Genomic DNA, 13,623 nt, shown 5'->3' with positions numbered 1-13,623 from the left:
GGGATCCGCCCATGCTAGAGAAATGAGAGATTTGGGAAGGGGCTAAGGCAGGATCAGGTTAAATTTAGGATGGGGTGAGGTTTGTTCCTGGAGAGCCTAGATGGTAGACACAAGGTTACTGGGTTTGGATTCTTCTTCCTGTCTGAGTGGCCATGGAAGACCTTCTCTTCTTTGCCTTGGGCAACTGCTACAGTTGGTCCCTCTTCAGCACACCTGGATCTGCTGTGGCTTCCTGCCTTTATCAACTTTGTTACCATGTAATCTGCTTATGGATGATGTGTATTGTTTCTGTCCCCGGACTCCTGAGAATATCCCTCACCTTCACCTTGTTAGCACGTGTCCGAACTTCCTGGAGCAGTCTTAACCACACACCAGGCATCCACTGAACCTCTGTGGAATGCACAAAATTGCTAGCCTCTCTGAGCGGAGCTGAATGCTTCCTCCTTTGAAAAGAGACTGGAGTTAGGGATGTAGCTCAGTTAGGGGAATGTTCACCAAACAAATGCAAGGCCCAGCACTTCATAAACTGAGCAAGATGGTCTCTTCCTGTAATCCAGCACGTGGGTGGAAGAGGCAGTAAATAGGGAGTTTCAGATCATCCCCAGTGGGGTTAGGAACATAGCTCAGGGGACAGAGTACTCACATAGCACACAGGAAGCCCTGGGCTCAGTCCCTAGCAGCACAAGTCCGCAATCGAGGCACGCAGAAGTGGATGCAGAAGAATCATCTTTCACTACATATCAGTTTGAGGCTAACATGATACTGACATATTCTCTCTCTCCCTCTGTGTGTGTGTGTGTGTGTGTGTGTGTGTGTGTGTGTCCACAAGGTTGGCCTCAAACTCAGTTATCTGCCTGTTGGGATTGAAGTCGTGTGTCAGCACTGCCCAGAGAGACCCCCTCCTAAAGACAGGGTTGGGGCAGAGTGGTGACGAGGAGACGGCCTCCATGGTTACGAAATGAGTCTTATTGTGAAGAGAGCTTCGCGTTGACAGGCACAAAGGAAGTGTTCCTTAAATGACAGCTCACCGTGGACTTCACTTTCCCAACTGTGAATTCCCCATTCTGTACGTAGGGCTGCTCTGAGAAGCCTGACTCACTAGATGGAGTCAGGGACCCACACAGCAGGTCCCTCCTTGCCAATCTCCAAGTTCATTTTTGTACTGAGTTGAAGGTGGGGCCAGAAGGGACCCTAGGAGTCAGGAAGCTGGAGCTTTGGTTAGACCTAGACTTGAAACACAACAGTCACACCTTTAAACATCTACCAGAGTTCAGACAGTCTTTCCTACCCCCAGGGACCACACTGCCTCTGTCATCCATCCTCTCTCCTTAGTCCCTCTCTGTCTCTACTCTAAGCTTCTGGACTCCTGGCTCTTACTTGACCCCTTTCCCCCAGCCCCCTTTTTTAGACATGGTACCTCTCTGCAGTTGTTTGGTCTTAAATTTGTGATCCTCCTGCCTCAGCCCTCTAAATATTAGGATCACAGGTGTGTGTGTGTCAACCCAGCTGTGACTATGAAACTATGGCAGGAAGGGGGTTCATGGCATGGGTTCTCTATGGACAAAGAGAAAGCTCTCAGGCATGGAAGCTTGGAGGTCAAGTGGTTCCATTTGTCCATTTCTTTCATTTAAGAATCGTACTCCGGAGACCATGTACAAAAAGATGGTGCAGAGGCTGGAGAGATGGCTCAGTGGTTAAAAGCACTGACTGCTTTTCCAGAGGTCCTGAATTCAAATCCCAGCAACCACATGGTGGCTCACAACCATCTGTAATGAGATCTGATGCCCTCTTCTGGTGTGTCTGCAGACATCGACAGTGTACTTACAAATAATAAATAAATAAATCTTTAATTTTTTTTAAAAAAAATAAAAAGAAAAGATGGTGTGAGATCTATGTAAGGAGCTGCTTCTATCGGCTGAATAGGCCTGGCATCACGGAATCTGGGCTGCATTTACAAATGTTGCAGACCAAACAGCTACAGGGAACCTGGGTTTTAACCAGAGATACCTTGTCAGCCTACCTGCCAGCCAGGACAGAGCTAGGGCAGGAGGTAGGGTGGGCTCAGGATCCTGATGTGAAGGCCTGGCCTCCTCCTAGCTTTTAGGCAGCCTCAAAAGTGGTACCCAGAGATCAGGGAAGCAAGAGATGCTGTGAGACACCATCTCAGTTGATTACTTACTTCTGTGCTGACTCTGGGACATGTTCTTCAACTGAATTCTTGAGGGTCAGAGATCAACAACAGGGAAAGTGTGTAGGGAAGAAGGTAGCAGGAAGAGATAAGCAGTCACTCCAATCCCTTGGAGAGTGCTTGGGATTCTCCATGAAGACACAGTGGTCTCCGGCTAGCCATGAGCCAAACTAGAATGGCTCATTCTCCGTGGATGGTACTGGGGTTGGGGCTCTTGGTACCTGACAGACGTAGGTTCAAGTCCTGCTGCTTCAGCTCTGCCCATGGAGAGGAAGCCCTTCTGTGATGCGGATGTCCCTTGGCACACAGATGCTGCTCTTATCTCAAGCCTTTTGTAATCTCGAGCCCTTTGGTGCTATCGAGCAATTGCCAAGGGCTGTGTTCTGAACTCACTGCTGTCTTAACTCTCAGCTTCTTACTGACGAGGCTGTGAAACGTCCAAAGCTTCATTTATTCATCGCCCCCATGACTTTTGCTACTGTGACCTGGCTATGAAATACACAAAGAGGGAGTCATTTATCCAACCCTTGGTCTCACTTTGTAAAAACATAAACTTATTTCTTAAGGGAAATTTCATAGCGGTACTGTAAATAAAGAGCATTAATTATTAAAATACAAGAACAAATGAAAACACAGCCAGACATTCTTGGGTTTTGCCATCAGACTCCAGTTCTGGCCCAGGACTCACCGAGGAGTCATATGATGTCTCTGGGCCTTGATTTTCCTCCTGTGCAATGGGCTCAATGGTAGATCTCACACAGAAGATGCCTGGACCTAAGACAAAACTTCAGGCTAGAATTGTTCAATCCTGGGGCCTAGGCGCTGAGGAAGATGGAGTTCAGGGATGCATGATTCTTGCTTTCAAATCTCTGGTTATTGGGTATTAGAGGCACAAATGGTTTCTGACAGCTTCAATGGCCATTGAAACAACGGTGGTAGGTAGCATTCAAACTGACCCCCAGGAGCTTTCAGCAGGAAACGGATCGGAGACTTCAAACCTAGACTGGCTCTCACGGAAAGGGAGGTGGTGGCCCCTGGGGAATCGAATGAGGCCCGCAAGCACCCAGCGGTTGCCTTTCCTCTCCCATTGATCTAGAATTAGTTTCCTGTGCATTTTCCAAACATGGTCTCTTATAACTTCCCCCAAAAACAGGAAGCAAGGAAAACCAGGGGATAGTGTCTGCCAGTTATAGAGCCTTGGCCAGTTCCCCGAAGTCACCAGAGCAGGCTTGTGGGCCTGGACAGTCTGGCTCCACTGCCTGGGAAGTGGTCTGCCCTGGGTGTCCTGAGTGTCCTGAGTTCCTGTTTCTGAAGACGTTTGGGAGGGAGAGCCCTGCCCTAGGGATCTCGCTCTGCTTCCCACTGACTTAGCTAAGGGCGAAAAAGAAAGTGGATAAGAAAGGGGTAGGGGTGTGAGGCTCAGAGGGGCACTTGGTTACAGACAAGGACTTAAGAGAAGCCAAGTGGGGGTACACAGCCGCGCAGGGTCAGGCACAGGAAGACAACCATCGAGGGACAAAGACTCCTACAGAGAAATCCAACCTAAAGACAAGGCAGCTGCACCCTGAGGTCAGGATGAGCCTTAGGGAGAGAGAGGCAAGGCGGGTTACACTGCCTGTTGCAGCCCTACGGGCCGGTCGAGCGCCGCGCTCCCAGCAGGGGGCACCCTGGCAACGCAGAGGCACAGGCCTGGGGCTCAGGGTGCGGGCCGGGGGCGGGGCGGCCGGGGGCGGGGAGGCCGGCGGGTGATCGGCCGGGCCGCCTTCATAAGCAGGCGGGGGAGGTGGCCGCCAGTGTACGCTCCCGCCACTGCGCTCCTAAGGGCCACCGCTCGCGCGCCGGGACAGACCCTCCCCACTCCTGCCTGCAGGTAAGGAAAGCATGCTGCGCCCGCGGCTGGTGCGACTCCCACGCGCGCGCTCCGCCGGTCCCGCAGTGACTGTCCCAGCCACGGTGGGGGACACGTGGAAGGTCAGACTCCCTGGGAACCCACGGCCTCCCGCTCCGGACCCCGCGCGCATCTCTTGGGGCCTGGCAGGATGATGGACGTGGCGCCCGCGGAGCCGCTACCCAGGACCCCACCCTCGTGCTAAGCACCTGTTCCTGGTGCCCACGCGGCGCCGTAATCCACAGCTGCGCCCTTCGTGGTCCCAAGCCACTCTGTCCCGTTGGTGTCTGTCTAAAGTAGTTGGGGAGCAGCTGGAAGAAGGCACGTGCCGAGATCTTTGGCGGGAGAGATCGGACCGCGTGCTACTGTCTGTCTGGGCGTGGGGGAGCCGGGGAAACGGAAGGAGCCTGCGAACGGCTGCGGGCTGCCTGCAGGTGAGAGTGGGGCTGCTGCCTTGCCCGGCGTGGGTAAGGAAGGGTTAAAGGCACAGTCACAGCGGCAGGACCCAAGGCGGAGGAAAACCTCATTCTTACCCCACATTGTCCATGGTAATCCTTTTCAACTTTGGGCCTGGGGAAGGAGGCCTTGCAAAGGACTTTGGGGTGTGCCTGTGAATCCTGATTAAAAGAGAGCTGCCGGCGGTGATGCTGGCAGTCTGGAGGCTGAGGATCTCTGTGAGTTCGAGGCCACTCTAGCTACTTAGGGAGATTGGGGCTCAAATCATGCATATATACATGCGTGCATACATACATACATACACACACACATACATACATACAAGAGAGGATGCTTCTCAGGCCTGAAAGAACCTTTGGCTCCAAGAAGAATTCAAAGACCCCTTCAGGCAGGCTCAGAATCTAAGTCTGGTTGAAAATTAGTGAGGAGGACAACTGTTTTCTGAATGCCTACTGTGTGCTAAAGTCTGCTCTGACACCTGACATTTCCAAACAGCGACAGCGAGTTTTAGACCATGTAAATAAACGACATCAGGAATTGAACCCCATCGCCCATTCTTTGCAGCCCAAGAGATGAAGGAGAGCTGCCCTCAGGTCTCCCTTCCTCCTCCAAGCCTCTCTGGTCTTCCCAACCAGCTCTTTCCTCTGCAGCTCCACTCCCTGCCCAGCTCTTTCCTCCTTTTCCAGTTCCTAAGGTGTCTGTGATTCCCTTGGGACAGAGCAAGCTTCTCAGGGGTCTACTAGTGGATTGAGACAGGTCTGGGCTGCTTCCCAGCATGTCTGTGATGGTCGCATCTATAAGTTAGGACTACAGTGAACCAAAAGACCCGACTGGCCAGAATGGTGGGTGTCTTCAATCCACACACACTAACCTGGCATCAGCTCTGCCCTAAACTCTGTTCTAGGTGCCGAGAGTGACACAGTAAATAACAAGCCCCCCAACCCCCACCCCGTTGAGGCGAACATTGGCATAACAAATTCCTTTTAGGCTTGGAAAGTTTGAGTGTCACTTGGTAGAATCAAGATGAAGTAGTTCCCAAAGAAAGGGATAAAGATGTCATGCCATGTCACAGCCAGTACGTGGTACTGACAAGATGGGGCATAGCTGTGTGACCAGGGCACAGCTCTGGTCTCACTGTGGCTCGGAATTCTCCTTGAGGGTGTATGGGGAGCTGGAAGTCATTGCTGTATGGACTCTGTTGGTGGGGAAGACGCTGTAGCAGGCTCATGTACTTTATAAAGCAGTGGCTGGCCCAGCTCCTGTCTCAGCAGAAACTGCATCAGAGTGTACAGGGTTATGTCATTGCCTCTGAACCCTGCGATCCCGTCAAGCACCTCTGCCCAGGCTCTGCCCATTCCCTGAAGCACTCGACCTTCCTTACTGTTACTAAGATGTACTTCCTCCCTCCCGGACACAGCCTGAGAAGGAAGCCTGGAGTTCCAGGCTGGGAATAACTCAGGAATCTCCTGCCATCCACCTCTGCCTCATTGCCCATGCAGCAGCCCAGTACCACCAAGCCCTTTCCTGTTCTATTCCTGCAAAGACAGGAGATGCCATCCTTTCCTGAATGTGAAGAAACCTCCTGAAGGGACAGTGACCTGCCCTGGAATATTTACAAGGCACTTGGGCATCTGGGGCTGGGCTCAAGGACTTAAAAATTTGGGTCCCGGGATAGGTCCAGTGATCTCCCTGCCAGAGAGTTTGTGGGCTTCAGGCTTCTGGGGATGGGGAGATGAGGGTGAATCCAGGAGTCGGGTTTAAAGTTCTCAGCATGAAGTTTATCTGACTGGGCTAATTAACACAAAAACCCTGGAGCTTGAGGAGAGGCCTTGTGGGGAGACCAGCAAGTTGGGAACCTGTGCTCAGAATTCTCTGCATGGCCACAGGAATGCTGACTGAGCTCCTGAGCACAACAGCCCATCGTCACTGGCACACCAAGGCTGGGCTGTGTGGTATGTGTGTTACCCCCCCCCCCCCCAGTCCCTTCTATTTCTGGAGCTGTTCTAACCTTCAGAACACAGTGGGAGACAGTAGACTGAAAATTCATTATCTGTACTGCTGTGTGACCCTAGACAAACGTCTTTCCTCTCGGACCCACTGTTTTCTCCTCTGTGATGTGGGGTGATAAACATGGGTACCAGTTGCTGCGGGCCAGCGAAGTCATACGCAGTCTACCAACCTGAGGATGGTGAAAGAGTCAGTACCTTAAGCCAGCTCGTGGTAGAGCACGCCTTTAATCCACACACTTGGGAGGCAGAGGCGGGCGGATCTCTGAGTCTGAGGTCAGCCTGGTCTACGGAGCAAGTTCCAGGACAGCTAAGGCAACACTGAAAAACCCTGTCTCAAAAAAACCTGGAAAAAGAAAAAAGGAAAAAAAATCAATACTTTGTTTCCAGTTCTCAGCTGGGTGACAGGAAGCAAATGGCTTTCCCCCTCTTGAGTGACAGCTCATAGTGGTCCCCGGCATCATTATTGATGCTCTGTGTCCAAAGAACATGCCGAAGTGCTCTCTATATTTATCTGCCTGCTCACACCCCCCCATTTTGTAATTACTCCCAGAAAAAACCCACGCTTAAAGTTTTCCATGCTTCAAACCCCAGCCTCGCTGTGGCATGAAATCAATTGTTTGCATTTGATTTAACTTCTCAAATGAAGGGGTAAAATTTGAGATGAGGGTAGGGACTGGGGGAGGAGATGAAGTTAAAGCAGATGTGGTTTTTGTTTAACTGGAGGATGGTGGTTAAACTCCCCCCCCTCCACGTATTATTACCATCCCCCCCTTTGAATTCCAGTAACCAAGAGTCGGGTTTCTCTAAAGACTGTGGTGATCTTTCCTGGTTGGTGTAGTCTCTCCCAGTATTATTATTATTATTATTGTTATTGTTATTATTATTATTATTATTATTGCTTTATAGTCATCGGAGGCCACAAACTGCTGGCTGTAGAGGAGACCTCAGTGATGCCTAGGATTGTAGGCTGGCTGGGCTCAGATCGTAGCTGTGTTCATTGGTACTTTTGAGGCCCAGAGAGGGAGAGCAGCTTGCCCAGAGGTGTACAGCTGTTTAGGCTCAGCCTCCTGGCCCTTTGGGTTGTTCCAAAGGTCTCACACACACACACACACACACACACACACACACACACACACACACATGCTCACATGCCATGCCCCTCGTGGACTTGGTGTGTTGGCATGTCACTTCCATGGTATGTTGTTAATTTACTTTTTATTTATTTATTTGAAACAGGATCTTATGTAGCCCAGGCTGGCCTTGAAACTTGCTATGTAGCAAAGGATGGCCCTGAACTTTTTTCTATTCCTCCTTCCTTCACCTCCCAAGTTCTGAGAGCCCTGGAATAGAACAAGAACTTCATGCACACTGGGCAAGCAGTCTACCAAATGAACCACATCCTTGGCCCCAAGTTTACCTTTGAGAAGCTGTACCCACTCAAGGGAGGATGAAGATGCTGTGGGTGGTGGGAGAGAGCTGTCATGATAAATCACCTGTTTGAGCTTGGACAACTTACCTCCCCTCTCTAGCCTCAGTTTCCCCATCTGTAAACCAAGATGCCTGAAGAGGGGAGAGGATGAGGTTTCCTGAAACTTGGGAATAGGTCTAACCAAAGTCCTTTACATCTGGCCTACTGTGTGTGGAGAGCCCAAAGCCTAGGAGATGGGGTGTGGGGGGTGGGCAGGGGCAGGAGACTTGGCTCCTAGGCTGAGTTAAAAGCTTTAATTTAGTTGCTGCTGTTGTTAAACCCCAGGCGGTTTCATTTTACATAAAAACACTGGTTTCTGGCGTCTTTTGAAAGATCAGAAGCTGTGGGCTCTCAGGGGCCACGCCTCTGCCTGGTCACAATGCCAGAGCTGTGAGGCAGCTGCTCCATCCTTTTTAGCTGCAATTCCGGAGGCACTCCAGTCCCTTGCACTGCCCGCTCGCCTCCCAAGCTCGGCCGGCTGCCTGAGTGTGTAGTTTAGGGGCGGAGTTAGAGAGGCATCATATTTGAATGACTATGGATGACTGGAGCCAGCCTGGCAGGGGGTTGGGGGTTGGGGTAGTGTGGTGATGGTGGGGCTGGGCTGGGATAGTGGATACAGCCACACTGCTCTGTGCCTATGGCCTGCCTACGTGCATCTCTGAAAGACACTGTAGGTGGGGAGCCTCTTCCTGCGTCAGTGGAATCTAGGGTCTCCAGAAGTTTGGGGGATGGAACATCATTATCTACTTGTAGACATTTAGCCTGCTAGGCCTGCCCAAGACATACCTACTTTCTGGAGCCTCTGAGCAGCCCAGGGAGAAGGCTTGCAGGCCCTACGATCGAGCCCACGGTTCTCTTCTACCACTTTGTTGGCACCAAAAAAGTCTTTGATGGCAGGTGGGTGGCAAAGTGGCCTCTGTTGGAGTCTCAGAATCACAGTGTGGGCTGGAGGGCAGTGTAGGGCCTGGTGGACAAAGATGAGGTTCTCAGGGGTATAACCAGGCAGGAGCTTCTAGGTCTGCACAAATAAGCCGTTTGGGGAACACAAAGTAAACTTGGGGGCCCTCGATTCCTCGATATATCAGGCCTCTGCACCTTGCACTTGCAGAGGCTGACATAACACTATATAATAATATATAAATTATATATATAACAATGCTTCGATCCACCCTGAGCTCCCAGCACCCATGTTACATCCCTTCCCATTCTCCCCTCTTGCTGCTGAAGAGGCTCAGAGTTGTGATCTCTGGACAGAGTCCTGTCCCGGTTTTGGAAGGATCTGGAATGTAGTTTCTCTGTGGGAAGACCAGAGAGATCCTGTCATGGGCCCCCCAGCCCCTTATACATTCGTAACCCCAGGCTTTTATTATTTATCCGGCTTTGACACAGAGTCTCACAGCGGGCCCCACACTGTTGGCAATCCTCCTGCCTCAGCCTGCCCAATACTTCAACTCCATCAACCTCACCTGGACTTGGGTGTGAGCCTGAGGCAGGAGGATAAATTCAAGGCCTGCTTGGGTGATAGGTAAGTTCTTGTCTCAAAGTGTTGGAACTTAGCTCAGTGGTAGAGGATAGAAGACTTAGCATATGTGAGTCCCTTGGTTCAGTCTTCAATTACACACACTCTTGTTCCCCTAGTCCATTGTCTCTAACTGCTGATGACACATTCGTGTGGTTCTGTGACAGCCCTGGGTTTTGAGGCCCAGATTCCCCTCACTGGGAAGTGGGAAAGACACCTACCCATTCAAGTTGCTTCCTTCCCTGAGCCATGAGTGGTATAAATCACCTTCCTGGAAGAGCCAGTTTCTTATTTATGCTGAAATAGCAAAGTTCTGTCGCTCAGTTTCTGGAGTGCGTGGCTATCAAGTGTGCCTTTTTGCAACTTGTTCACACCCTTCTCTTCCAGACCTTATTTCTTGTAAATATTATCTGTGCTTTGACCCATTCCTATACCTAATTGTAAGGACTTAATCTGGGCTAGAATCCGGACCAATTGCCTTCGGTGTCTTTATTGTATTTAACTTGCTGTTTTGGCTCAGAGATGGTATATAACTTTCTGAAAGTCACACAGTTCCGAAGTGTCTGCACCCCCAATCAGACTAGCAAACTGATTTGGAGTCTTTACGTTTGGATGCAAGTCCACAGAAGATGTCCCTATACACAGTATTTTCAGTTGAACCATCTGCCTCTGGGATTTGCAACATAGGGTTGGGGTCCCCAAAAGGAGGGGACCTAGCACCATGGGGAAATTAGTTCTGTTTCAGCATCTGCTCTCCCAGACAAATGACTCTCAGCCTGGCCACACCCCTTCCTGGTCCTGAAGGCCGTTGCAGTCCTAGGAAGAATCACCCTTAGCACCCAGAGGGCATGGATCTGAATCCCTGCTGAGTTGCCCTGGTTTTGTCCTCTTGTCTCAGTTGTCCAGGTTTCTAGTGTCTTTCCGGAGAAAGCCATCATTCATGCAAATGAGATCTGGCCTTAGGACTTTCCTAGTTCCTTGGTGACACAAAGCTGACACACTTGCTGCCCCCAGCCCCTGCCCTGCACCTGTGTCAGACATCATTAATCACCAATGCTCTGGATCCTGCGGAAGTTCCTTCCGCTACACCACAGTACTCCAGACAGCCGTGAGTCACTAATGAGAACCGACCACGGAGGACAGAACAGAACCAGATTAATTTAGTGATGTCTTGGACCAGGAGTAGGGAAGCAGGGCAGGTCCAGGTGGGGCAGACCCAGGTGGCACTGGTTCAAATGTCATGGTGCCCCTCAGTCAGAGTGCTGGGAGAACTATGAGACAGACCGTGCCTGAACTGGCTTTTGGTGTGGTGTAAGATCTTTTATGGGGCCACAGCAGGTCCCCATGTTTAGCCTAAAGAAGATTTCTCGTTTGTGGGCCTGGCACCTGCTTTGGTTTAAGTAAAAGGGGCTGTTTCAGCTTTCCTGGAAAGAGCTGAAGGTTGTCCTCCTCTCCCTAATAACAGCAACAGTAATTGTAACTGAGAGAAACACCTACCTAGTGTCTCATCCACCCGCCCCTCTGTTTGCTTTGTTTATATACATACATGCGGTTAATCATACCAACAGCCCAGGGCTCTAGCCAAAAACTGACTCAGGGGAGACAGTGTTGCTTGAGACTCCAGCTTGCTTCCCGGGCAGTTCTGGGACAGCCAGCCTCAATGTTAACGCTTCCTGGCTCACCAGGGTCGCCAATGAGGTGACGTGCCTGGAATCCAAGGCCTCGTACGTTCTAAGGGTGTGCTCCATTTTGAAGCCACAGCCCAGTTCAGGCCCCTCTGTGGATTCATAAGGGGAACCACTGTATATCGGAATCTGAGGTTCAGAGAGGGAATATGGTAGGCCAGGGATCACACAGGAAGTGCCCAACTTATTCTCTCAGCCTGAGGTGGGGTCGGGGTACAGGAGTGTTGATTTAACTTGAGTGAGGTTGGGCCTGCCCTGTTTCCTGTATGGATGCATGCCTGATTTATTTCAGTCCGCCACCCAAGATGAATTTGCCACTTTAGCCGGCATTCCAGCCTCATACCATTAAGTTTAAAGCTATTTCTCCTCCTCCTCCGCCTCATTATGTAGCTCTGGCTGACCTGGAACTTGCTCTGTAGATCAGGCTGGCCTTGAACTCACAGAGATCCGCCTGCCTCTGCCTCCCAAGTGCTGGAATTAAAGGTGTGCCACCCACCCTACTGGGCCTTAAAGCCGTTTCTTCCTTATGAGCTCAGAGGATCCTTACAGACATGTTCATTCAGTCTACATCCCAAGACTGCTCATGGCGAATGGCTAGACACAGCTAAGAACGTGACCCAAAATTATGAAACTTTTTGCAGTAAAAAAAAAAAAAAAGTAATTATGTGTCTTTTGAGTGTGAATGTTTTCGGTGACAATGTCTTGTCATAATGTCAAAAATGTTGGTCATACCTGAAAGTAATGCCTTCATTTAACAAGAGGGGAAACGGAGGCTCATAGAGGCAAAATCAGATTGACTGTTAAAGCCAAAGTCAGGAGCCCAGCCAAAGGCCTTCCCAGGGAGTCCCCACTCTTCCAGCTCTGTCCTTCCCTGCCCAGACTCCCTCCAGAGTGCTCTCCAGGGCCTTTGGTCCCTCCAGTATTAGGCTAGACCTCGGTCAGAACTCTTGAGCCTGGTGGGTAAGATCTGTTCTCACATGGGTGCCTGGCTTCCAGTGTGAACCTTAGGATGGCAGGGCCTCACAGAAAACACTAGTGAGAAGGAGAGCCTCGAACTTCCAGTCAGCACCTCCCACCCCCCAGGCATCCCATAGCCTGCCATCCCTGCAGCCTAAGGACGGACCTGTGAAGACTTACATTTACAACAGGAGCCACTCCTGGCCTCACCCTGGCCGCCCTTCTCCACTGTGGTCTTCCTTGCTCCATCCGTGACATAGGCTCTCCATAGGTCTGGCCTGTCCATTGGAACTTTGAGGCAGATAGATAGATAGATAGATAGATAGATAGATAGATAGATAGATAGATCTTCCTTGCTCCATCTGTGACATAGGTTCTCCATAGGTCTGGCCTGTCCATTGGAACTTTGAGGCAGATAGATAGATAGATAGATAGATAGATAGATAGATAGATAGGCAGGCAGGCAGACAGACAGACAGACAGACAGACAGACAGACAAATGATAATAGTCCCAGAGATCATTTGCTGAACCCACCTGCACCCACTCCCTGGCGCTTGGTAGGTACTCCATACATACTTATTGGATGAATAAATATTTGAAGAACAAAATTCCACGGAGATTTTTTTTTAAAGTGACCTTGTGTGACTTTTGGGTCTCCGTTCTCACATACTAACTCCACCATAGGTCTGGAGAGGAGTAATTGATGTATACATCTGTGTGTATGTGTTTAAAATATGGTAGATCTTGTTGAGCCCAGCTTTGTTCTAAGCCTATCACAGATGTTTATTCATTTCTTTCTTGCAACCGAGGCTCGGAGAGGCTGAGAACACATTCCCAAGTCAGACAGTTGGTCTCCAGTACAAAGCCTGTCATCTGGACTATCCCAAGGCTATGTGTGCTCCAAGGAGCACAGTATGGGAGTCCCCTCCCCTTTCAGGTCCCCGAAGGCAGAGCCACACCCCATATTCAAGAATTCAAGTATAAGAACTCAGGGTTTGAGGTGTGCACTCCAGCTGCCCGAGACCGTCTAACTCCTCCAAGAAAACACACTCCCTGCTCGGTGCGGAGCACATGGTGGATCTTGTGACCATCTCAGAACAGGCAGCAGAGGTAGCCTTGGTTTGAGCTGGCAGAGGGAAATCATCTGCAAACCAGGAACGCTGTCGGAAGAGAAAGGACAGCGGTCCCGACTTACTGTCACAGCCACTCTGACGTGTGGTAGGTGTCCTAACTTAGTGACCGCTCATTGCCTCTCCTGGGAGGGGGGTTTCCTGTTGCTGTCACTACTTTTGCTTGTGGGACTTGGCCAGTAAGTGACTGGTAGGTCTAGGTGTGCACTGTAGCTGTTAGGCTGCTGCATCTGTCTGGAGGACTCTGGGTGCTTCCTGCTGGCTTCCTGGCAACTCGCCGGGCTGCCCTCTGGCAGGAAGGTCCAGGTAAGAACACAGTCAG

General features: G+C 50.7%; 1 protein-coding gene across 2 annotated transcripts in view; it reads left to right on the top strand.

Annotated features, from left to right (window-relative positions):
• Positions 1-3,718: 3,718 nt before the first annotated feature.
• The window catches only part of ALPL (alkaline phosphatase, biomineralization associated), a 51,997-nt gene continuing 42,092 nt past the window's right edge, over positions 3,719-13,623 (top strand). The window contains exon 1 of one of the 2 annotated variants that reach the window (XM_080920751.1): positions 3,719-3,757. The gene's annotated coding sequence lies outside the window, so the exon portion shown is untranslated. Of the gene's footprint in view, positions 3,758-3,975; positions 4,059-13,623 lie in introns of those variants that run through there. The other variant, XM_080920753.1, reaches the window with a different exon arrangement.

Source organism: Micromys minutus (assembly GCF_963924665.1).
Source record: "Micromys minutus genome assembly, chromosome: 9".
NCBI classification, from domain to species: domain Eukaryota; kingdom Metazoa; phylum Chordata; class Mammalia; order Rodentia; family Muridae; genus Micromys; species Micromys minutus.
The sequence above is the reverse complement of the archived record's forward strand: the minus strand, read 5'-3'. Positions and strand labels throughout refer to the sequence as shown.